Source organism: Zonotrichia leucophrys, chromosome 5 (genome assembly GCF_028769735.1).
Source record: "Zonotrichia leucophrys gambelii isolate GWCS_2022_RI chromosome 5, RI_Zleu_2.0, whole genome shotgun sequence".
NCBI classification, from domain to species: domain Eukaryota; kingdom Metazoa; phylum Chordata; class Aves; order Passeriformes; family Passerellidae; genus Zonotrichia; species Zonotrichia leucophrys.
In genome coordinates, this window is record NC_088175.1 from 44659424 (window position 1) to 44682890 (window position 23467).

General features: G+C 38.9%; 1 long non-coding RNA gene across 1 annotated transcript in view; it reads left to right on the forward strand.

Moving 5' to 3' along the window:
• The first annotated feature begins 1742 nt into the window (after positions 1 to 1742).
• LOC135448954 (uncharacterized) overlaps positions 1743 to 23467 on the forward strand; it is a 49126-nt gene continuing 27401 nt past the window's right edge. The window contains exons 1-2 of the long non-coding RNA XR_010440615.1: positions 1743 to 1961; positions 2076 to 2151. This is a non-coding gene — a long non-coding RNA (uncharacterized LOC135448954). The remainder of the gene's footprint in view (positions 1962 to 2075; positions 2152 to 23467) is intronic.

The following is a 23467-nucleotide window of genomic DNA, read 5'->3' on the forward strand; positions in this document are numbered from 1 at the left end:
TCTCTCAATTTTTGCAGGATCTGGTTAAAACTTAACAGACTTAATTCAGAAAATCTGGAGATCATAGATTTTAATGATCAAATTACTGAATCACAATGAAATATCTTTTATTCAAACATCAGGAAATCCACACTTGATTGCAGACTTAGTTAATTCCACTAGAATAGCTGCAGCTGCTGGAAAACCAGAGGCTAAGTGCTGGAGAAGGAAAAAGAAATCCCCCAAATCCACCCACCCACCCAAAAAGAAATGCAAGTCTTTTGCCACGTGTTGAGAGATCATGCAGGGAAAGGGCTTTTGGAAAAACCTTTAGGTACAAGATACCTCTTTTGTGGAGTGTTACTGTAGAAGCTAGAAAGTTCTTCTGGTTTTGACAACTACAATATGGGTTGAAAGAAAAAAGTGAGGGAAAGTTAGTTTGTATGATCTATCAGCTTCTCCTGTGAACAGAACCTGCAGAACCCCCCTAACACTGTTGTGACTTTATATAATGCCAGGTACAGGAAGGAAGCATCAGATATCCTAACAGCTTTAGAATATTTTAAGGCTAACCCTAACCCTAACCCTAACCCTAACCCTAACCCTAACCCTAACCCTAACCCTTATTTTAAGGAAAATGAATAGGTATGAATATTCCCATAATGCTATTGTGCTGAGCTGCAATAATCTGTGCTAAGAATGGCACCACTTCCCCTCTTCTGTGTATATGTGTGTGAATGTGTAATAGCTCCTAAAAGATTAATGGCTCTTTTATTCTGTGATAGATGGTTTAATGTTCATTTGCTGTACTAGCAATTTATCAGTTATTTAAGGTGGCCATCTAAAATTACAAAATTATGGGAAAATTATTATAACTCTTAGAAATCACCAGCTGCTCCCACTCCTCCATGGGGAAGGCTGCTAAGTTGGTCATTTAGGTTGTTCTTGGTGCAGCCCATGGCAGCAGGGCTGAGGGCAGGGGCTGCTGGCATCCCTCATGAGCTGGGACAGGGCTGCCATCCCTGCAGACCCTCAGCTGCCCTGGGGACCCCCTGCCCACCACTCACCATTCCTTCTGTCCTCTTCACTGTGTCCTCCCACAGGGCAGCAACAGCAGAGGAACGAGGGACAAACACAGCATTCCATCCCTTCAGAGGGCCTCCAGTCCCTCTCCAGCAGATTATTTTGGGGTTATTGTGACCTGAGGGGAAGCAGGGAGTGTTTACAGCATTTAGTGCATCACATCTGCTGAGGGTGTTGGACTGGGTGGCCGGAGCTGCGGGCAACCCCCTGGGAGAGGCTGTGGAGGGATTGTGTCACTGGGAAGGGATTGTGTCACTGGGAAGGGATTGTGTCATTGGGAAGGGGTTGTGTCAGAGGAGCACAGAGCAAACACTGTGACTTCCAGGGTGATGCTGGAAGCAAAAGTGCCTTCAAAAAGACCTCAGGATGGTGACAGGAACACATTTTTTTATTCCTTCTGTAATTCAGTCAAAAGACACGAACAGTTCAAGAAAATTTGATGATTCAACTTAGAACTTTGGGTTTTGACCCAGTTTCTGTTTTTTCCTACTTCAGCCTTTGCTGCTGAGGAATTTGTTTTGAATGTATCTGTGCACCCTCAGTGGGACCCCCATGCTACCAATGCTACAGTGTGGACAGAAGAACTGTGAGTTCTGTCCTTTGGGTTCTACCACACAACTGGGTCTTGTTGGACTGATGATACCAAGGACCTGATGGGCCAAGTGCTCCCAGCTGAGACCACTGTATTGGTCTTTTCTGTCTTGCAGTAGAAACAAAAGACAAAGGTTTTGAGCATATTCTTAAGTTTTCCTCACAATGTGCTCTAATGTTTAATGGAGAAAAACACAAATAGAAGATCTCTGGTGTAACTGAACAAGGTCAGCAGGCACAGGATGCTTGGGAAGTGCTGTGATGAAGAGTTTAAAAGAGCTCACTAGCACTGTCTTTTAATAATTTGGGTGAGTGGAGTTAAAAAATATATTTTATATTTTTTGGTCAACACTTCATGGTATAAAAGATAATGAATATTTTAAATTAACTGGTAATTTTCTTTTTTATTTTTTTTTTTTTAGATACCAGGTTGCTTCACTGAAGTTCTGAGTATATCCTGGTGTCAAGGGAAGAGGAGAGTTCCTTCAGCATTTGGCAGTGAGTGCACAGGATTTTTCTAGACACAATCCTAGGAATTCTATTAGATATTAGGTGCCTCAGACAATGATTCGTAATGCCTTCCTTCATAAATCCCTCCCTGAAGATCCTTAGAAAGTTCTTTTGCAATGTTTTGATTCTTGTGCTGCAAGGAGTTTGTGATTGAATTGCAAACAGAACATATCAGACAATATGCAGCCTTAAGATGCCAATAAAAGTCTCAGGTTGGGGAGAACTTCAAATTGGTTCAGTTGTTTATTAATTTTTAATGGGGTAAAATAGTGGATTTTCACAACAATAAGACCAGGAATGGCAGTCTGTGTTCCCTTATACCCCAAACTTCAAAGATAGTGGGGTTCTGAAATGAACATAGTGCATGCTGAAATAATGAGAAGAAACATAATGTTCTTCTTCTTTTCTGAAAATGTTATTCCCAAGTGAGGGATAAAAGTAAGCATTAAATGACTCATACAGACAACCCTCACATTTCCTACCTTTTCTTAAATCTTTGTGCAAAACTTGCTGCATTTGGAATCTCAGAATAAGCATTAAATCTTCCTAAAGTTTTCAAATTTTCTGCCTAGATATTTGCTTATCTTCTCTCTCACACTTGCTTTTAATGTCTGAACACTTAAAATTCAGGCATGCTTTCCACCTCTCCTCATTTACCTCCAACAGCTTAACCTGCAATTTATTGTGAGGATTGCACCTATGAGTAAAACAGGATCAGACCTTAATTTGATCTGCTATTTATCCGTTGTGTTAATTGTAGCCACAGGGTTGTATTAAGAAAGTCAAAAAGTACCACTTGTAACTACAGAGTGGCTCTCACCTTTTAAATGGAAAAACACTCGTTTTCTAGAAAAAATAGGGAAAAAGTGGTTATGAGCTAAATGAAGAAGGCAGAAGGGTTTCTGTTTTTCCATTTTTAATGTAATTAATATAATATTGGCACCCAAAATGTAGCTGTCTGGGTGCAAGCCTGCTCCTAGCTTTTACTGCTGCTGGAGGGAACAGATGCATAATTTCTCACACTTTTGTTTGTTTGTTTTTTTTTAAGCTGCAAATGGGGTTCTTGTTAGGCTAATGGATCTTGGGATTTTTACTTCACAATAATCAGGAATTTCATCTGCTTGTATTTCTGAATGATGGATTCTTCATATGCTCGGGGATTTTTGGGTTTATTTTCTCAAGGAAGAAGACAATAGTTTACAGTATAAATTCTTCAAAAAAGATTGAAAACTTGTTGGGAGAAATTCTAGTCCTATCAAGCCACCACAGTGGTAAATTCCTGGTGGCCAGAAAGGCTTTGGCTGAGGAATATGTGTTATCTTTCATAGTGGTCACTGAAAATAAGGCATCAAGACTGAGAATAGTAAATTAAAGGGAAAAATCCCACCTTAAATGTCTTTCAGAGCAGACTTGAAAATAGAAGTATATAAATTTTATATTTAGAAGGCATAGGTTTAGAAGTACCTAATAGGTTTAGAAATACCTAATTCTCTTACACCCCTCTGAAAGTCTTAAGATGCTTGAATTTTATGGAAAATGGACAATAAACACTTTCAGTTCTCAGCTTTGGGGAGCAGAGTTCCTCAGCTGGCAATGTTTCTGCTTCCCCTCAGAAGGGAATGAAGTCTAGGACTCTCTGTGACATCTGAAGTAGAGCTCCTGGAGGGGAATTATTGCCCCAAAATGCTGATCTGAACACATTGGATGCTTTGTGAAGGCGTTTGCTGGTGGGCAGCACCGTTCACTTTTTATTTTCTCTTTCTTGTGGTCTTGGGTGAGTTTTGACAATACTACAGGAGCAAGATATGTACAGTCTAGAGAGACATAAGTGCAGCCAGATTTCCTTGTGTCAGTGCCATGGGAAGGCAGTTTTCCTGGGTGCTGCAGCATCCATTAAGGAGAAAAAGGGTTGAGAAGAGACAGGGTGGCAATCTACAGAAAAAAAGGTGGTAAAATTGGAGGTTATCTCAGTTTGCCTGCTTTGGTTTGTGATGTGAATACATTGGATGCTTGATATAATTATGCCCTCCTTGCCACGTCTTGTGCCAAATCAGTATCTGTCAAAGGTCTCAGATGGCATTTCAAGGGAACTTTCCTGGGTGTGGAAGTTCTGTTCCTCAAGTATAATGTGGTATTTTCTTAAGCTGAGAAATAAGTGGAGAAGAGGGTTGTAGTTACCATTAACTCTCATACCAAACTGGGTAAAGATACACCAAAAGAAAATGCAGTTCCAGCCCCCTGGAACTGTCAAAGGACAGATGTTAATGGCCATTTTAAATAACACTGAGTCTCCATACCCTTCCTGCTGGCCAAAAAAGGCCCTGACATCAAGGATGTGCTATGTCTAGCGCTTGTTTTTGAACCTAAGTGCTGAGAAGCCTGTCTGGCACTGCATTATATAATGTGCCATTCCAGACTGCGGGCCACACAATGTGTATGTTGTACTAAAGGGCCCTGAAAGGGTATGTGTGGGTTTTCCTTTTAAGCATCACCTGCAGGTAAGTGCTGTTTCTGGAGCCGCGCTCCTGTGCCGTGGGTGCTGTACAATACCAGGCTGTTTTCTGCGTGACAGTGACAGGGTCACCCTTGCTACCCTGCATGTGGTTGAGCTGATTCTTGATTAGAGATCAGAAGGGGGTTTTTGGCAAGGGTGTAACAGCAGAAATCTGAAGAAAGCTTGTGTTTTGGAGACTTGGCTTTATTGTGGACTCTAACTGTACTTCACTTGTCTTTTTTTGGACCTTGTTCTCTCCCTGCATTTACCTAACAACAATAAAAACTTTTGTGATGTCCTGTATTCTGACTCAGTCAATGGGATGAGGCAGTCTCCATCTGCTGTTGTTCATATTTAGAATTTATGGTCACATTGCCATAAAATTACAGGGTGCTAATAAATTGAGTGACAATTAAGAGACATGTGACTACGAAGAGGAGACAAAAATTAATGGTTATTCCTTAACTCTGCCTACTCTTTCTATTCTGCATTCTGTTTTGCTGGATGGCTCAGTTTGGAATGATATTTTTAATGCTTATAACCTAAAGGTATGTTTTTGTTTTGGTTTATTTTTTTTTTAATTTTTGGTTTTTTATTCCTTAAGGAAAAAAATTGATTCCTTATGTTCCATACATTAAGTTTCTTTAACATTTTTTTCAACATGCATAAAATTATAGATCTCTGGAGAGAATGAAATACCACAGTATTATACTGCACCCAAACTCTTTATTTCTCCCCTCTGCTGCCAAACCTTCAAAAAATCACAACATAGCATTAATACATTTATGGTTACTGGTTTTCCATGTTTGGTACAAAGTAAAAGTATAATGAGTGCCCAAGCACAAAAATATGTGATGTCAGTTTGTGGGGGATAGATGCATTTCTGGGGGATAAAGCTTTGAATCTGCTGCCCACAAAGAGTCAGGGTGGAGGAGAGATTTGGTGTGTGAGGACCAATTTTAACAGTGCCATCCGGTGTGTGGCTAAGGAACTACACTGCAGGCTCTAGATGGTGAACCAGCACCCTTGAGAAAATTGAAAAGATGGCATCAAATTTTATGGTAGAAGCAGATTTTATGAGAGTAGTAAATGGTACCTATAATAAACCAAAAGACAGGAAAAGGTATTATTCCCAGTTCATCACTGCACTGTGAACTTGGGGCATCATACTGTGTTTGGATATATCAGTCTTTCAAAGCAATGAGAAACAACATCAGGTTTGTGGACTATTGGGTGTTTCTCACTGTTTGCTTGATTTGCATCATTAAAGCCAAAGCCTTTTCTGAGTGCCAGTTGTGGAGCAGACTGTGTAAAGAAGTCTCTCCTAGAACCTGTTCCCAAGGAAATGAGGAAGGGGCAGTGGAGTTTGTTCCAACTACATTATCTGAGAGGAGGTGCTCAGTGTGTAAAAATGAAGTTGTGTTTGTGGCTCAGCAAGACAGATGTCACTTCTACTCTGAATAAGTAATTTTGTCTGTTGTTGCACCCTCCAACTGGTTTTTCCATTCCCACCTAAATTTTTTTTCTTTCTAGATTTTCCTTCCTTCAAGTTGTCCGTCCATCCATCCATCCATCCATCCATCCATCCACCCATCCCTGCTAACCTGTCATATCCTTCATGCATCTCTTGCTGGCAGTTCTGAGCTCCATAGCCTCACTTCTTTGCTCTCCTTCAGGTTTTTGCTTTTTCTTGCTGTGTCTGTTCTGATTTTGTCTTCTCATTTTTTCCCTCCAGTATTTCCCCTCTCCACTTTTGCATGGGCTATACATCAAGTCAGCTAGCTGGGTGTGTACATGGAATATTTGAGAAAGCCAGAAAAAGGTAGAGGAGGGTAAGGAAAAGAAGTCTATGGGTAGTTATTTAAAGAGGGACTTGTCTTTCCAGTACCTACAAGGGGAAATAAAAGGAAAGAGGGGAAAAAAAAAAAGGATGGGAGAAGTAAAATATTGAGAACACTTCTGGTGAGCTCCTGTTCATCTTGAATCCTGTCAGCAGGGATCCAGCTACAATAACAGTAAGTTATTAGTTATCTTGTTTTATATCCATAGATTAGACACCGGTTTTACAGGTAAAACTCTTGTGACTTCTCCCTCCTCCCTTCTTTCTCACAAAACAATTCATAGAAGGAATGGATTACCAAATATTTAAGAAGCCACTTAAAAAGTCTTTCTTTTTCCCTCTTTTCATCAACTTTATCCATGCCAGCATGTGCAGTAAGTTCCTGTGCCTGAGGATTTGCACCAAAGCCACATTTTGAACCAGGCTGTGCATAATAGGCCCCTCTGTTAGTTCCCGCCAACTGAAGCTCCCAGCAGTGGATGGAAAATCAGACATGCAGCACTGCACAATAAATCTTATTGTAATTCACTCACTTAGCATCACCACGAACAGGCCTTGAAAAATGTGTCGTGTGTGCTTGAAATCATACTTGTGCTCCTGCCATTAAAGAGCAGGGAAAGAAAAAAAACCTCTTGTAAAAAAGTTTCATTTACTTTTTTGTTATAAAATACTTTTTACTGGTGCCAGCTGGAAGGAAAATGACCCAGTTAGATCTCAAAATTATGATGTAGCTTTAAGTGCTGTGTTTAGATTAACTGCCAAAATGTTAGTATAAAGTGGTAGGTGTTTGTGCTGCAGATAATAACTAATGTACTGTTGGTCAAGATAGGCCACTGTTCTGTTATTATTGTATGGATCTTATGACTAAACATTGGAGCAAGCCTAGTGGAACAACAATATTTTACTGTGCCTGGAATACTAGCTTGTCAGAACTTAATTGGGGTGCCAAAAATCTAATGAATCAGATGGAGAAGATATCTTTCTTTTTCTTTTCTTTTTTTTTTTTTTTTCTTTCCTGTCTGCTGTGTTTTGATTTGTAGTCCTTTTTCTATAGCAAGTTGTATTTATCTCATGTATTTTCTGGCAAGTGCTGTCTTGAATACAATCAGATCTCTCTGATTGTCAAATGATTATGGTCTTCCAAAGACAGTGAAAACATCTTTGGTTTCTTTTTTTTTCCCCCTTTGCTTGTGAGACAGGGTTAAATGTGTTGTATATTTTAAAGGACCTGGCATACAAGGAAAAATCAAGGTTAAAAGCACTTCAGAACTCAAGTTGTGCTGATGTGTATGACCTTTGGGCCCAGAATTAGCTATTTTTACTCTGTTGATATAAAACATTAACCTCAGTCAAATGCTTCTTGCAAGAAATGAAAACAAAACTGTGATGTTTAAATACACAATCTAGATGTACCTACACCAGTTGCCATGAAAAAGTCAACATTTGCTAACAGACACCACATGGTGGATTCTGTGGTACTGCAGCTTTTCCCTTGAAAAGGAAGGGAAGTACCTGTGGGAGAGGAAATATCTCAAAAATCTTGAATTTACATGAGCTCCTAACCAAGCTCCTGTTGTCATCAGCCCTTGCTTCTCACTTTCCCAGCTCCCTTCCTTCCCCTGTTCTGCTGCATCCAGGCAATTATCACGGTTAGATGATGTTCAGTGATGCTGGGTACTTGTCTTCTCGTCCCTGCTTGTGACTCCTGTGTTACTGCTGTGAGGAAAGGTTTGGTAAAATATACCAGATGTTGTATTGGATATGTGTGTGTGTGCGTGTTTGGATGTTTTTGTTTGCAGTTTGGAGTTGTTTGTTTGTTTGGTTTTAATGAGGGAGAGATTAGGTTGAAGCAAACCAAGAAATACTTGTAAATGTTTCTTGGTCTAGTTCTGCCTTAGATCTGAGCTGATCTTAGTGTTGTGTTTGCTCTTCATTTTCATAGCTGATAGGGCTTCTAAATAAAACTTAGGCCTATTTTCAGAAAAAGGGTGTTCAGAATAAGCTCTAACTCTCTATTAGTTCTGAGCTAATGGATGGCAATGCCGTCTATATTCTTGCAGAAGCTGCAGATTTCCATGCGACATGGAAAGAGCAGCTTGCTGAAATTTGCTACATTTCCCAAAGCCTCATCTTGGACACTAGAAAAGGTTAAAAGAAAAGGATATTGCCAATCAACACGCCCAAGAAAATTTTATATTCAGAATGCGCACTGAACAAGATTAACTTTCAAATTTTTTTTCTGGTATTGGTGTAAAATCTGGTAAAAAAAAAAATCTGCAGTTATGGTAAACAATGGAGAGAGATAATTGATAAACTAATACTTATGCTTTATTTCAACGGAATTTAATAAGATACTTTCTGGTTTTGTGTCTGTCATTTCAGGAATGGATAAGGAACAACAGATGATGTTTCAAATAGGAGAAGTAGTGCGCTTCAAATAATGTTATTATATTGATCTTCTTACAGCATGCTTTCCCTAACATCCAGAATGACCAAACATTTATGCAATCTCCTCTGGCTGCCAAATTAAAAAAACAGTGAGACTCTTCACTGAGTCATATTACTATGAGCAGGGCATGGTGTAAAATGGATATGATTAAAAATCATATCTACAGTCATAGCTAATAAGACGGCTGTCCTGTGGACTTTGCTTTGTTATTGTACTGACATTTTAAGACTGAGTTGTGACTCTTCTGAATTGAGAATGCTGTACTAGTAGTGCTCTGAATTCAGTAAGAACATACATCTAATGAGTTTTCCTTCTCCACTCAATCTAATATTAAATACACTTGAAGTTTTATTGCAAGTTCTCCTTCTTGAGTTCCTAGAATGAAAACGTAACATCTCAGCCTTTATCGTACCAGGAAGTGATCAGTGGAACACTTTAGAAAGCAAACACTGCTTATTTTAATTTGCTGCTCCAATTAGAATGTTCAATAAGAAAATACTTTTAATTAAAATATGGATACTAAAAATACGACTCTTTTTCAAACTAAGATGTCTAAACTAGACAGCGCTTTGGAAATATAGAAGTTTTTGCTACTTTTTCTGAGAGCTGTGGCTGAAATATTTGCATAGATGTCCAGCACTGAACAACAGGGACAGTACCACCAGCTGGGATGAGGACTCCAAGGTTAGAGTGAAATTGTGTGAAGATACGGAAGTTTTTCCTATGGAATTTCATAGGAGAAGTGGACTTAATGTAGTGACTAATGCACAAACACAGGGCTCCTAAATACCCCTTTGAACTACTTCCAGAAACAGGCTAGAATGTGAATCCCAGTCTAGCAAGCTGTGATAGAAAGGATGCAGTGGGAAAATCAACCTTTGGATTTTTGTGTTGACCGCTGAAGTCCTGATTCCCAAACTGTGAAGTCTTTATCTTTCTTGTTCCTACTGGTGCCACCTCTCAGAAGCAGGTCTGAATTGATGCTGGTGCATTTCTATCACTGCATTGGTGGGTTTTAGGTGTGTGGTTAAGTTTGGTGCAGGTTTTCTTCAGGTTTTCTTCAGTCTTACCTGAGGATTGGCTTTTTTTGAAAGACTGAGGTTTTTGTGTGTTTCTATTTGCTATCTGAGAGCTATAAAAGGAAACCTCAACAATCAAAGTTTAATGCTTTGTTTCCCTTAGTAATGTGAAACTTTCAAAGGAATTAGAAATAATAGATCTTGGGTTTGGTTTGTTTATTTGTTTTGGGTTTATTTAATGGTTTTGTTTTTTGTTTTTGTTTGTTCATTTGTTTTTAGTTTTCATTTTGGTTTGGGTTTGGTTTTTTATTTTTTTGGTACAAAGGGTATGTAAGTGCAAATCTCTGTACTTTACTTGCCTGACAATTGCTGTAGTTTGACACTGTATTTTTTCCAAGTGTTGCAGAAATTGCCAGGTCAAATCCTTCCTTATTAATAGCTCTAGTTTTGCAGGGATGGGAATGGCATCCAGTTCTGCTGAGAAACAGCTGAGTATATGGGAGTTTGAGATACGTATGTGTTTTTTTTCTTCTTAGTGAACATGTAGTAACTAAAAGGAACAGTGTGGGTTAAGAATCATGTGAGTACAGGTACCTCTGTTGGTAAGATTTATGCCACATATTTTGCAAAACTCCTTTCTAGACAACACACAATGTTTCTATTAACTGCAGCAGTCTTAGAATCTGTACCATAAATAACAACACTGTGAGTTCATCTCATGTGTTCACAGCATATAGGGTAACCACTGCAGGGGAGGGGGGCAAGATTGTTAAGGGAATTCTGTGCAGAGTCATAGCTACAGCACAGTACAGCTATAGCTGCATTCCTTTCTGTCTAGGGACAGAACACGTGGTTATATTCTATCAAAAGTAAAGGTACTTCTTAATTGTGTCTGTTTATTTCTAGACAACAAAGCAGTCCAAGACAAAACACCATGCCTGAATAATCTTCAACTTTATTATAGTTTAAAATCCCAAGTTTACTCCTGCCAGAAATGTCTCCAGATTCTGTATGTGTACAGTTGAACCCCATTCCAACTTTAATGTTTATCTAGATAGTGTGAAAATTGTAATTATTTATCTCAACTGCTGACACACTTGCTGTCGTCAAATATTCCAAATGATTTCCCTGGGATAATGAAATTGTATTTTGGATGCCCAATGATGTTATCTCAGGTGTCCTTATAGTGAAATACTGGAAACTGGATTTGGCTGTGTATTGCCATGGGTGAGTAAAGGGATCTGTGGTCACAGAAACCAGCAATGCTGATGAGGATGCTGCTTGGTTTTGCTGCCTGACCACTCCAGTCAGCTTGAATTTTACAGGCTGAGTCCTGTACCTCACAAAGCCAAGAGGCTGCTGAGGGAACTGAACATCCAATTGTTAATTTACAGACCGAGGAGCCTGCTCTGAATCCTCTGGCTTACATGTGTAACACAGAGACATGTGCTGGGGATTCTGTTGGGTCCTACCAACAGTTTCAGTTTTAGGAGGTGTGTGTTGTCATGAGTTCCATGCTGTGCTGATTAAGCCACATACTTCACTAATCAAGCTGCAAAGTTAAGTAGGTGAAATTTAATAGACTCTACTAATCAAGGTGCATTCTTTGTTGAGCAAGCTGAATATTTTAAATGTGGAGGGTTTTTATGTGCTCTGGTAGCTGGCTTGGAGGCCTCTTATTGCCCACATACACAGCTAGCAAAAAGCCACCAGGAGCTGTTCCATTACTGACAATGGAAGGAATGTGAGCTTTCACTTTGATACTTGTTCCAGTGGAGCTTAGGGAAGAAGTAATCAAAATTAGCCCTAGTGAGCAAATGACACTATTTCCCTTTGATAAGTCTCATTGAATTACACTGGAACACATTCCTGACATAGCAGTTCCCACCAACAGCAAGGGTACGTGTGCTCCACACAGCCCTTGCACCTCAGTTTGTCTACAGGTTTCTCAGTGGATCATAACTGATCTTTCGGCCCTCTCATGATGATTTTTGTCCTCGTTCAGATAATCTTAATTCAGTTTTAATTTTGAGCTCTTTCTCCAGTGCACCTCAATCACACGTTGAGAGGCAAAGGCAGAAGAATGGTGGGTTTGTGTCTTACTCTCTTTCCAGGAGCAGACAGGACATATTGGAAAATATCTGGAGGCAAAAAGCAGTTGCTGCAGAAAGTTGAGCAGCAGCATCATTCAACACTAGAACTGTGGAAGTTAATGGAGCCAATGTGACAAATAAAATATTCTAACTAGCTTAGGGAAAGTAAGTATGTAATTAGGAGGGCAAAATGAAGCATTTAGATAGGGGGTGAAGTTGAAAGTAAAAGAGAGGAGAAGAGATTTAATACTGTGAGGAGAAGTGATTTCACAAATATCTATCCTGAATTCACGTGTGGTAATAAGGATCCATAGTTATCCTATTTGTTTGCAAGTTCACATGTTATAACTTTGGTGCTCTTCCAGGTCTAATCTAGGGGTGAATTCTTCCTCTGTTTGTAAAATGCTGATGGATTCATTGCACCTATTGCAGGGAAGAACAGATTCCTTTGGTCTGATTTAAGCCTTCTTCTGCCATTTTGTTTGCTTCACCCTGTGAATTTTAACACAGGAATGCTTGTAGCCAACAGTGTGAAGGGGCACCCTTCTGTTAGGAAAGATTTTTGTCTGTGTGTTTCAGCAGCCTAAATAGTGTCATATGAGAAATATTGGCTGTTTTAAAAAATTGCATGTTCTTCATGGTGTCCATATGGAAGTAAAGTAAGTAAAATTCCTAGCCAGTAAAGGCTTCTGAGCATAAAAAAATAAAAAGAGAACTAAGATGGGTGTACAAGCACACCTCCTTAGAGGTCATTTCAATGTGGAGTGCTACTGGAGAGAAAGAAGTTGTGCAGAATGAGTAAGGGTTTAGTTTCAATTATTTTGGAAATATCTTCTTCTCTGTTCAGTCTACATGGAGTGCCACCCACTCAGCCTCAATTCACCAACTTGTTTTTTACTATTATATTTATGCCTGTTCGTTTTTGACGAATGTGCTTTGGATCTAACCACTAATTTAAGCTTAAAGCCATCAGTAATTGAGTAAATTCCTTTTTTTTTCTGGTTGCTTATTGTCTCAAGGGCCACAGTGGTGTAATTCTCTTTGGTTCAGAATGATTACTGAACATTATCTTCTTGTCATATTTTATCTAATCTTTATCCCTCTGGTGGGGGCATATGCGGGGAGAGATGAGGTATGTGTGATTGCAAGGAGGGTATAACTGCAGCTTTTAAATACTTGGTTAATATCTCTTGGTTAATATCTGTCAAATGGGTGACTTTCCAGGCGATCGACATAATGGTTTCCAGACACAGAAAATGTTGCAGATTGTTTGTCATCTGAATTATTGAGATGTCCTCTGCTTTACAGTGAATCAGTAAAATACTGTATTACACTTAGTAGGAACAACCAAGTGACATAAATTATTAAAATTAAATTGTACTACTCAAATGAGCAAGCATAATGCAGTACAAAGAAATGACTGCAGTGTATTGAGTTTTGGTGGGGTTCTTAGGGGGAGGTTGAGGACAGTTGGTGCCTTTTTTGTTTGGTTTTTTTTTTTTTTTTCACCAAATGATTTGCTCAAATTAGGATTCCATGTTAGTAGAAAATAATTAGTTCTACTGTAACTTTAAAACTTTTATTTGTGACCCCTGTAGAGCAAGGACTTCTTTTTTGTTATGTAAAACAGAGGTGTTCATTGTGTAGACAATAGAGATCTGGTCCAAAACTGAACTGGATTTGATTGTTCAACAGGTATTAGATACAAGTGGATCAGTTGCATTAGACAACTAAACACAGATTTAACTTGCTTTTCCTCTTTTAGGCTTTCAAAGCAGGAGCTTCTGTGAACTTAATTTTTTAATTTTTTTTTTTAAAGACCAAGTGCTTGTGAGAATTTTGCTTGAAGGCTGTTGGAAGTAAAGTTTGACTGCTAGGTTGCTTCACACAAGGGGCAAGCCTGTCCACCGCGTGCCACAGAGCGTCAGTGTAAATCCTCAAAGAGCGCGTAAATTCCACAAGATGTAAATTCCACTCTCTAGTGTGCAGGTTGATTACGGCTCAACATCTACATAGGCTCTTTAATTAAGAGTAAAGGTCAATAGGTTAAATAAGTAACTTAATCAGAAAATTATGCAGAAGTGCCACAAATCAAATGCATTAGTCAGCCCTTGAGATCGATAGGGTATGCAAATCGATCAGTAGAGTATATACTGGGGGACTTCAAGTACCGAAACACGCAGCGTGATACTGCAAACACAATAGTTTATAGAGTTTGTCTCCCTTGGCAGCTCAGCAGTTATTTAATTATTTCTCAGTTGCAGCTTTACTGTGCCATGCACAGTGTTTGGATCCTGGGTTTCAGCTCATCCTGAGCGTTGTGCAAAGCTAGGAGCAAAGCTGGGCTTTGGATGAGTAAGGGAGAGGTTTCAAAGCATGCATGGTGGTGCATAACAACCAAGGTTGGGTAAGGGGCAGGGAAGGCAACAAGGCTTCTTTGACTAGGAAGACAGGGCGTAGGCCCTCTAGAATATCAGAGCAGCAGGGTCCAGACTCTCTTCTCTGCTGTGGTTTGCTTGGCACAAGGAAGAGGCGACTGATTTATGGCTTCGTCATCCGCCCAGTGCCAGCCCTGACCTCAGCACAGGATAGAGAACTTCATTCTCTTGTGAGAGCTGGGGCAGGCCTAAGTGCAGGATGTTCCAGCCACAAGCTTTCCCCTGTCCCTGTTTATTTATCAGGACAGGGGAGTTAGGACCAAATGTTCAGCATGTGCAGGTTAGCTCCTGGCACCTCTGTGGACCTATGCCCAGATCCAGTCATTTTCTCCCGGACTTCCTTTATTATTTGCTGGAGTCTTGTTCTGCCCCCATTAAAGAGCAGGTGACTGTTTTGTGCAAGAGCCCAGACCATTATTATCAATGTCTTGTTGCAGGAGGAGACCATGGCCAATGTTTAGAGACATGTCCAGGTTCAGTAAAACCGACACTGTTTGGAAGGATTGTTGATTGGAATCAATCACTGAGTGATTTGAGATGCATTCCATAATAATTGCAATAATTCCAAAATTTATAAGTGATAGATTTCCAAATAGTAGGAGCAATTCTCATCACCCGGTGGGATACAGTGTGGTTTCAGTGTAAAGAAATCTGTTATCAAGTCAGAGATACACTGAGATCAGATGTTCAGCATCTCTCCAGATCAGCAGGGAACTCAGGGACAGCACTTCCGAAAAGAAACCACCAACAGACCAACCTCAGGGAAGGGAATTATTTGACTGTGCTCACAGCGAACATGCAGATTGATTGTGTTTGGTAGGAGCTGTGTTCTCTCAGTGTTGTCTTTTTTAACTCCTCCACATAGTTTCTGAAAGTAGACAGGGTTGTTATGGAAATAAGGCAGATGGAAACCCCCTCCTCCTGTAATCATAGTGTGATGGGCTCCTTGGCAAAGGAGCTGGGATTTCCTTTGCACAAACATCAAAGTCATTGGTGTTTAGCAGGGGAAGTGCCAAGTGGCATTCTATTGTCTTTCTCTTCTCTTTCATTTCCACTTCTTCTTGCTTGTTTGAAAAAGTCATGTCTGAATGTGTCTGAGCTGATGCATTGTTGCTAAGGCACTTCATGAGAGGATCCAACTCAGCAATACAATATTACTGAGAAAGAGGGTGTTGGAACTATTTTTTTTGAAAAAAGCTTTCCCCCTGATTTACAGAAATCATATTTCTCTGCTTATCTTTCTGTCTTTTTGCCCATTTCTGTTCTTTCAATACTTTTATTTTGTTTGTTTTCAGGTTATGTGGTGTGTTATATAGCTGCTATATTCTCTATCTTTTGTTTAAATTATAGGTAGTTTAACTAGGTAGAATAATTTCTGAGACTATTTTGGTGAGTTCTCACCGAAGTTTGTTTCTAGAAATCTGAGCTTAAAATTCTGTTTCAAGCTGTAGGCTACTTCTGTATTTATAGTCTGCTTAGAGAGTTAATCATGTTATCACATTTTACCAATATTATTCATGTTATCACATTTTACAAATATTATTGTTATTTCTGCTGTGGGGAGAAGCTGTGTCGTTACTGAGCTTTTAGGATGTTTTCAAGACATAAGTCTTAGACTCTGTGGTTTGTACTGAAGTTTTCTAGTTTTTATGGAAAAGGGTCAAAATTCCAACCGCATCTCTCCTTGGAAGCAACGTTCAGAGCAGTGGGTGGCTTCAGAATGAGGGAAACTTTGTAGCTCCATACTAGATTTCAGCAGCTGTCTTGTACAACTGTATTATATTTCGTTGGAGTGCTGTGCCTGCCAAAATCACTTGTGATTTAGCTTTGTTACCTTGGGTGTTTTCCATGTACCTGATTTTAAAAAAACTAAATGAAATTAAGAAAACAAGTAAAACATCATCTTGGGAAGTTTCCTGTGATCAGACAGATAGATGGAAGTAAAAAAAATGGAGAAAAAGAGACTATTTCAAATTAGATAAGAAACTGAAATCTTATTACTTAATTTCAGTTCTCTAATCCTGGAGGCAAAAGGCTTGCTTTTCCCCCTCTCTGCTTCTCTCCTTTTTTTCATTTGTTTTTTTGTTGCCTGTGAATATCTCAAAAGATCTAAATGTGATGTAAATCTTAGAAATGAAAGAGTCAGTAAAATAAATGCATACTGAGTATATTTCAAATCTCACAATTTCTATTTCAATGTAGTGATTTGATAATGCTCTGGCTTGACCATTCTAAATGTTTGTGCTTGGCAATGGTCAATTTCATTGATAATATATTAAGATTCATAGCAGAATTTCTGAGCATCTGTGGAGATGGGGATTCCTCCAACATCTACCCACCTGCACATTCAGACACTGGCAAAACTTTTAAGATCTTTTGTTGTAGCACACACTTGTCACTCCCTACTCAGTCTTGACATACTCATGTGTCTCCTGGCAAATCTTTTCATAAAGAAACAATGATTTTTCAGGCTTGAAAGAAAATCCAAACCCAGGAAACGTTTCCATTTTTCTAGGCTCTGTAGGCCTCAGAAATGTCATGAAGATTTTCTAGCTTCTTTCTCCTCTGTGCATGTGCACACATTCATACAGCTAGAGAGTCTGTGCTTGTGTGGTGCTTTACTCCTGTCCAATGCTTTCATTCTCTGTATAGCCCCATTTTTCATTTCAGTTTCTACAGATGATTCTTAACATACGAATCTTCAATGCTTATTGCACAGCCCCATTTTAAAACCATAATGTTCTTGTTTTGCTGTAGGTTTCATAGAATGAATTGCTTTGTTTTTCATTACCAATGGAAGGTAGAATCAATAAACCTCTGTCATTCAGTCTCTGTATAATTTTATTAGAAAAGTCTTTGTGGAAGGAACTCCATTTCCAGGCTGAAAATGTTCTATTTAAAAGGTTGCACTGGGACAATGAGTAAAACTAATATTTTAATGGATGACATCTATATTGTTTAAGCAGTGTAACTGATGTTTCTGTTACTAATCTAAATTCTGAAGCCCAGCAGAAGAATGCAAGTGTGTTGCATTATGTAAATGATGTATAGGGTTCACACTGTTGAGAAAAAACCCCTGAAATAGATATTGAATTGCTAACCCCAAGGCAAGGATCACCAGCTGTCTTTCAGCTCCATAAAGGAGTTGCTAACAGGAGCAGTTCATCTGACTCTCAGCACTACTATCACTTCTTAACTCTTCCAGTGCATGAATCCCCTATTGAAAAGAAATAAAAATACTTAAGTTAGTATTTCAAAGCCTCTGTTTCTTTTAAATAGAAAAGAAAAGCAGCACATTTTTTTTGTAAATCTGTGGGTTTTTTATGGTTATTAAACTAATACACTTTAGGCTATTTGGTCACATTAGTAACTGAAAATTCAGTAAGAACATGAATGTGTTATCATAGCTGATCTGCAATACTTCAGGTGTGTAGGACATGGTATATCTCATTATTATTTGGCCCCCTGAGGTATGCTGGAGTCTTCACAGAAGACGCAATCCTTGATAAATAGCAAGTGATTATCATCTCAAGCTCTGGTCCCACAATTTACTATAGGAGCAGTACTTCCATCTGTGCAGAGCCTTATCTGCTTCAAGGTTTCAGGCACATAAAGAGCTGTCTGCAGGAGGATGCCTGGCTTCAAGAGCCCCTTGTTCTCTCGCAGATCCCTATCTGGGCAGAGCTTCTTCAGTGCTCAGGGCCTGCTCTAAACCAGGAATCAGTTGGTGGACGTTGTTTTGCCCAGGGATCTGGGAGCTGCTGCGGGAGGTGGGTGCATGCTCCTTCTGGTGGTTGTGTTTGTGCATCCTCCCTCCCTGCAAAAGGCTTTTTGTTACAATCAGCTTGAGTTCCATGTTTGAAGAAATGTTGTACTGTATTTAATGAGGACCCGTGTAATCAGGACACCTGCATTCCCGGAATGTTGCCCAGGGAACCAATTTACCCTAATGACAGTGAATGACATTTACTGCTGCTTAGACTAGGGCTTAATTTAAACAATAGTGCACCAGCAACATTTAGCTTAATGGGGATGTATTGGGTTCATGCCAGTGGGTTAAGTAATGTTTAACTAGGTGTTAAATGGGTAATAATAGAATAATACTTTGACTTATGTAAGGCAAATATATTCTACCTGGGAATCTCCAAGTATTAAAGAAATATTAAGGTACTGTAACTCAGAGTATCTTTTCTGAAAGGAAAATAATTTTTCCTCATTTTTCAGAGATGCACAGAGAAACTGGGTCTGTCAAGTGTGTCCTCAGCTTGACATTCAGTAATATATTGATGGTAGCTGGGGATGGACTTGAGTGAAGTATTCAATTCATTCACAGTTTGTGCCTGGGACTGATTTTGGTCCCATACTAGAATTTCATAACCCTCTCTTCCCTGTCTTAGTTATGCAATAAACCTCCTTTTTTGCTATCAAATCAAAAGCTCTTGAAATGGTGTAAATCTACAACATGTCATTGTTCTCCACAAACAGTGAGAACCCTGAAAAATATTGGTGTAGTATACTGTTATAGAATGAAGCTTTGGATTTGCTCAACTTCCAACACCATTGAGATGTTGGAATACAGAGACAGCAGACTCTTGGTCAATAAAGGAAGGTGGTTTAGAAGTCAGAAATGTGATTTTTCCTTGTGTTATTTCATTGTAATTCTTGGATTTAACTGTACCATGCAAACCACTGTGAAAGCTGCTGTGTACAAGAAGCTAATTTCATGATGCTGGTTTCCAGATCCCAGTAAAATTCTCAACTGTTTAGCACTGGAGTCTTGATCTTGTCACAGAGATGGGTCATGCCCTGCAACTGCAGCTGCAAGCTTCCCTGCACGTGTGGTTTCAATTGCCTGCACGTCAAGGCACCAGGGCCCAGCTCTTGCAGTCCAGCTGTTTAATCTGGACTGCAGCTGCTAAAGCAGATAAACATCTGCAGAGAGATAAGAAAGGTAAAAATACAGGCAGAACCATGACTGTTGAGAGAGAGTCATTAGTAGTTCAAGGGTTCTAGAAGGGAAAAGGCCAGCATGGAAAGGGATAGAATCTTAAAAGGGAAAGGGGAGTGACGAAACTGGGGTCAAAATTTGCCCATAAATAATTGCATTGCACTTCTCAGATAAGTATATCCTACTTGCTGTGTGTCTCTTTTGTGCTTGGCTAATGGTGCTCAAACAAGTTATATGTGGCTTCAAAATATCAGCACCTTTTAAGGCACCTCCAGATCGTCCCTGTTCTACTCTGCTTGTGGAAAATCTGTTGAATTGACTGGAAAATTTATGGGAAAAAGGTCTGTGTTTAAATCTGATTTCATTCAGGTTTGTTCTCTTATGCCTCCATAAATGCTGCAGTTCTTAGATTACCATGGCAGTGCTGTACTTTACTGGAATTAGGGATGTCTCCACTATAGTGGCCTTAGAATCACAGAATCATTAAGGTTGGAAAGACCTCCAAGATCACCACCAGGCCCACTAGGCCATGGCAATGAATGCTACCTTCAGCTATTTCTTGAACACTTCCAGGGATTATGATCCCATCACCATCCAAGGCAGGGCATTCCAATGTTTAACCACCGTTACAGTGAAGAAATTCAACTTGAACCTCCCCTGGCACTACTTGTAGCCATTTCCTTTTTGCCATTAATAAATATCATATTTATTCATAATTGAATAAATATCATATTTTTTCTGATATTATTTAATTTGATTTAAAGCTAGTATCCTGCCTAAAGCAGCACCAGAAGTGACTTGGGTACTGCATTTTATTTCTACATAACCAACATATGAATGATGTGTTTATACATATTTATATGCACATAAATATATATATAATACTGATGACATATAAATGTAACACATTTATGTGTACATATATAAAATTATTACATTTGTACATATATATGTATTATATAAGTATAAAAGTATATATGTATATGTATAAAAGTATTAATGTATAACACTCACATAAATATTTTTAAATAAGCAGAAATACAAAGGAAAAGTTAGTGATACTTAAAACTTTGTGTTTGCACCAAGACTATGGGCATGTAAACCTCTTGTAATGTTAAATTATTGCCAAATTGGAATATTGTAGCAAGTATTTTATGTCTGGATTTATTAAGTATATTTTGCTTTATAAATAAAAATACTACCTGATTGTGCTCTGCCCTAGTTTTGGAAAACAGACTCCTCAACTCTTAGACTGGCAGGACGTTTGTAGCATTTCAAATGGAAATTAAGTCTCTTGCAGGTAGTTGCGGTGAGATAGCTTTTAGTGTATCTCAGTAAATTACTTATTTTTCTTAGTATTTTTTGCAGAGTGCATATTGATTATAAGGCAGATACAGCTAACAAAAACATATTGTATTATGAAGAAATCTTTGGGAAGATAAGCAGTAGAATTTTTTACCTTTAGTGGCAGCAAAGAGCACCAGAAAACTTAGTTTTAATATGTTTGTCAGATTTTTATGTGGTGTGCTTAGTTTGGGGATTTTTCCCCCTCATAATGTTTTTTCCCCTCATCCTCAACCTCAGGATGAGATATGTTGCATCATTTGTCTTCTGCAGATTTTAAGTGTATTATTTGCTTGGTTGGGTTGGGGTTTTTTGGTGATTTTTTTTGTTATTGGTTTCTTGGTTTTTTGGTTCCTTTTGTCTTCAGAAAAAACTTTAGGCAATGTACTTACATATTTTTTGTATGGTGACCTGTTATTTCAGCTCATGTGTTTTGTTTTGGTTTGGAGTGTGAATTAATAAGGTGGTTTTGCAGGCATGGTTGCTTTCTTGCACTATAAAACACCTCTTGGACTGGGTGCAGGAGTAGTACAGCCTCAAAGTGAAAAGAATTATCTTCTCCTGGGCAAGAACCCTGTTGATTTTAGTGAGTAGAAGCTAAGTCACCAGATTTGGAAAAATGTATTTACTTTACACAGGGTTCTGTCTATGCCCAAGCAAACAGGGGGAACCTGGAAGAAATCAGCTGAAAGGGAATTCTTCCTTCTATGAGAGAAAACCAGCACAGCCTGTCAGAAGATGAGGTAGTTAAACAACTTCTGATCTGGGATATCATTTTCCTTACATGACAGGATAACAATGAGAACCGTATTTCCTTGCAGTGATGGATCCAAGACTGTTTCCCTGGTGACTTCTGTCAAATATCAATTTCCTTGCATCAGCCAGTGATTACCAGAGTCCTTGTTCTTTCATGGAAAGCAGAGTAGAAGCTTGTGCTGTGATGTTTATCCATGATTAAAGCCAGAAATTTGTGTGGAAACAGTTATTGCACCTTAATAAGTCTGCTACAAATACAAAGGAACCACATTTTAATCTGTATGGAACATTATTACAGCAAAAACCATTTTACATAGATGTAAAGAAAAGTAAAGATCAGTTAAGGCCAATGGGGATGAGGTTTGGTAGTCAAACAGATTAGGAAGACATTGGGTACACTTTTTAAATGCATCTGCCTCTAGATGAAAACAGGATGTATTAAGATCCTGACTGAACTTGATACAAGCATCTCTAGTCTGCTTTGCTCCATGAAATTGTATCTGCAGGTAAACGTACCAAGTTTTTAGTAGATAATTTAGATATTATATGCATATGAATAGCATCATATAAATTATATATATTGTTGTATAAAATATAATAATAATTTATATAACTGTATATAATATATTACAAATTGTGTATCAATAAACAAGAAAAGTAATTTTGAAGATGACCCTCCACTCAAATTTGATTTGTTGAAAACAATAATTGAAAAAATAGTTGTAGTTGTACCAGGAAATAATTTTGCAATCTGTTTGAATCAATATATAGCACTGAGTGTGACTCTTCCCTTACTCCTTAGAAGGATTTCTTCATTTGTCCAGAAATAGCTCTTCATAGCTTCCCCCAGAAGTTATATTAATATCCTGCTTTAAGGCTTGACGTGTGAGGGGTTTACTGGGAAGATGTTTGCTGTATCAAATTGTACATCAGATCTTGGGAGGTTTAGAGAGTGTGGGATCAGTCCCTATTCTGCTGATTGATGGGATAGGTCTGATTATGACTTCATTAAATCTTTCTGTTCCTTTGGGTGTAAAAGCTCACAGGGGTGTTAGGCTGATTAATAGTAGTATTTTTCCTGAGGGACAGAAGTCAGTGATCAGTGCTATAGAGAGTTGCAGGCATATTGGAGTTTGCTTTTGCACAAACTGTGAAAAAATTGTATTTGCAGACGAAAAAAGTGGAAAACCCCTGTGTATTACAGAAGAAAATTTAGGAAGTTGTAGCACACCTTTGGTTCATGAGAATGGGGGTTCTGCCAAGATCCACAGCAAAGTTCCCTTTGCCAGCACCCAGTATCATGTGCTGGTTTATAATAGGAAGAGGAGCTGACAAGTGTCAGCCTGTGGCTCTAACGAGTTTGTGTGGTCCCCACGAGGGAGCTGCGTGGCAGGGTCAGAGTTTGTGCTAATAACAGGAACAAGTGGCAAGAGTAGGTGATGGAGGGGGTGGAAAGAAACATATGACTGAGCAGCGAGATCCTCTTCTTTCATCTGTTTCTTGAGGCAAAGAGTCAAGGGAGAAAAAGCAAAAGTGAATAAGAGGGTGATGTTTTCTCTGTTTATACTAAGTGTATTTCTCCCACATGAGTGATAATCCTGAGTCCTGGCAAGGAATAAGGCTGTTTTCCTTCTGTCTCCACTTAGTGAGGTCTTTGGAAATGTTTTCCTCCTGGCATAATTTTCTCTAGGGTGGTACATGCTAGCACAGCTCTCCAACAATTTATAGGCAAGCTAAGACAGAAGGGGTAACACTCTTGTTCACAATGACAGGGAATAGGGATTCCTTTAGCTGTGTTGTGCCACAGATAATCTCCTGATATTCTGCTTGAATTTCTGGAGCTTGTTCAGCCCTGAATCTGTAGACATGGGTAAAAACACTGCTTGCTGTGTCTGCTTTGCAGTATCTCCTTCAGAAATACAT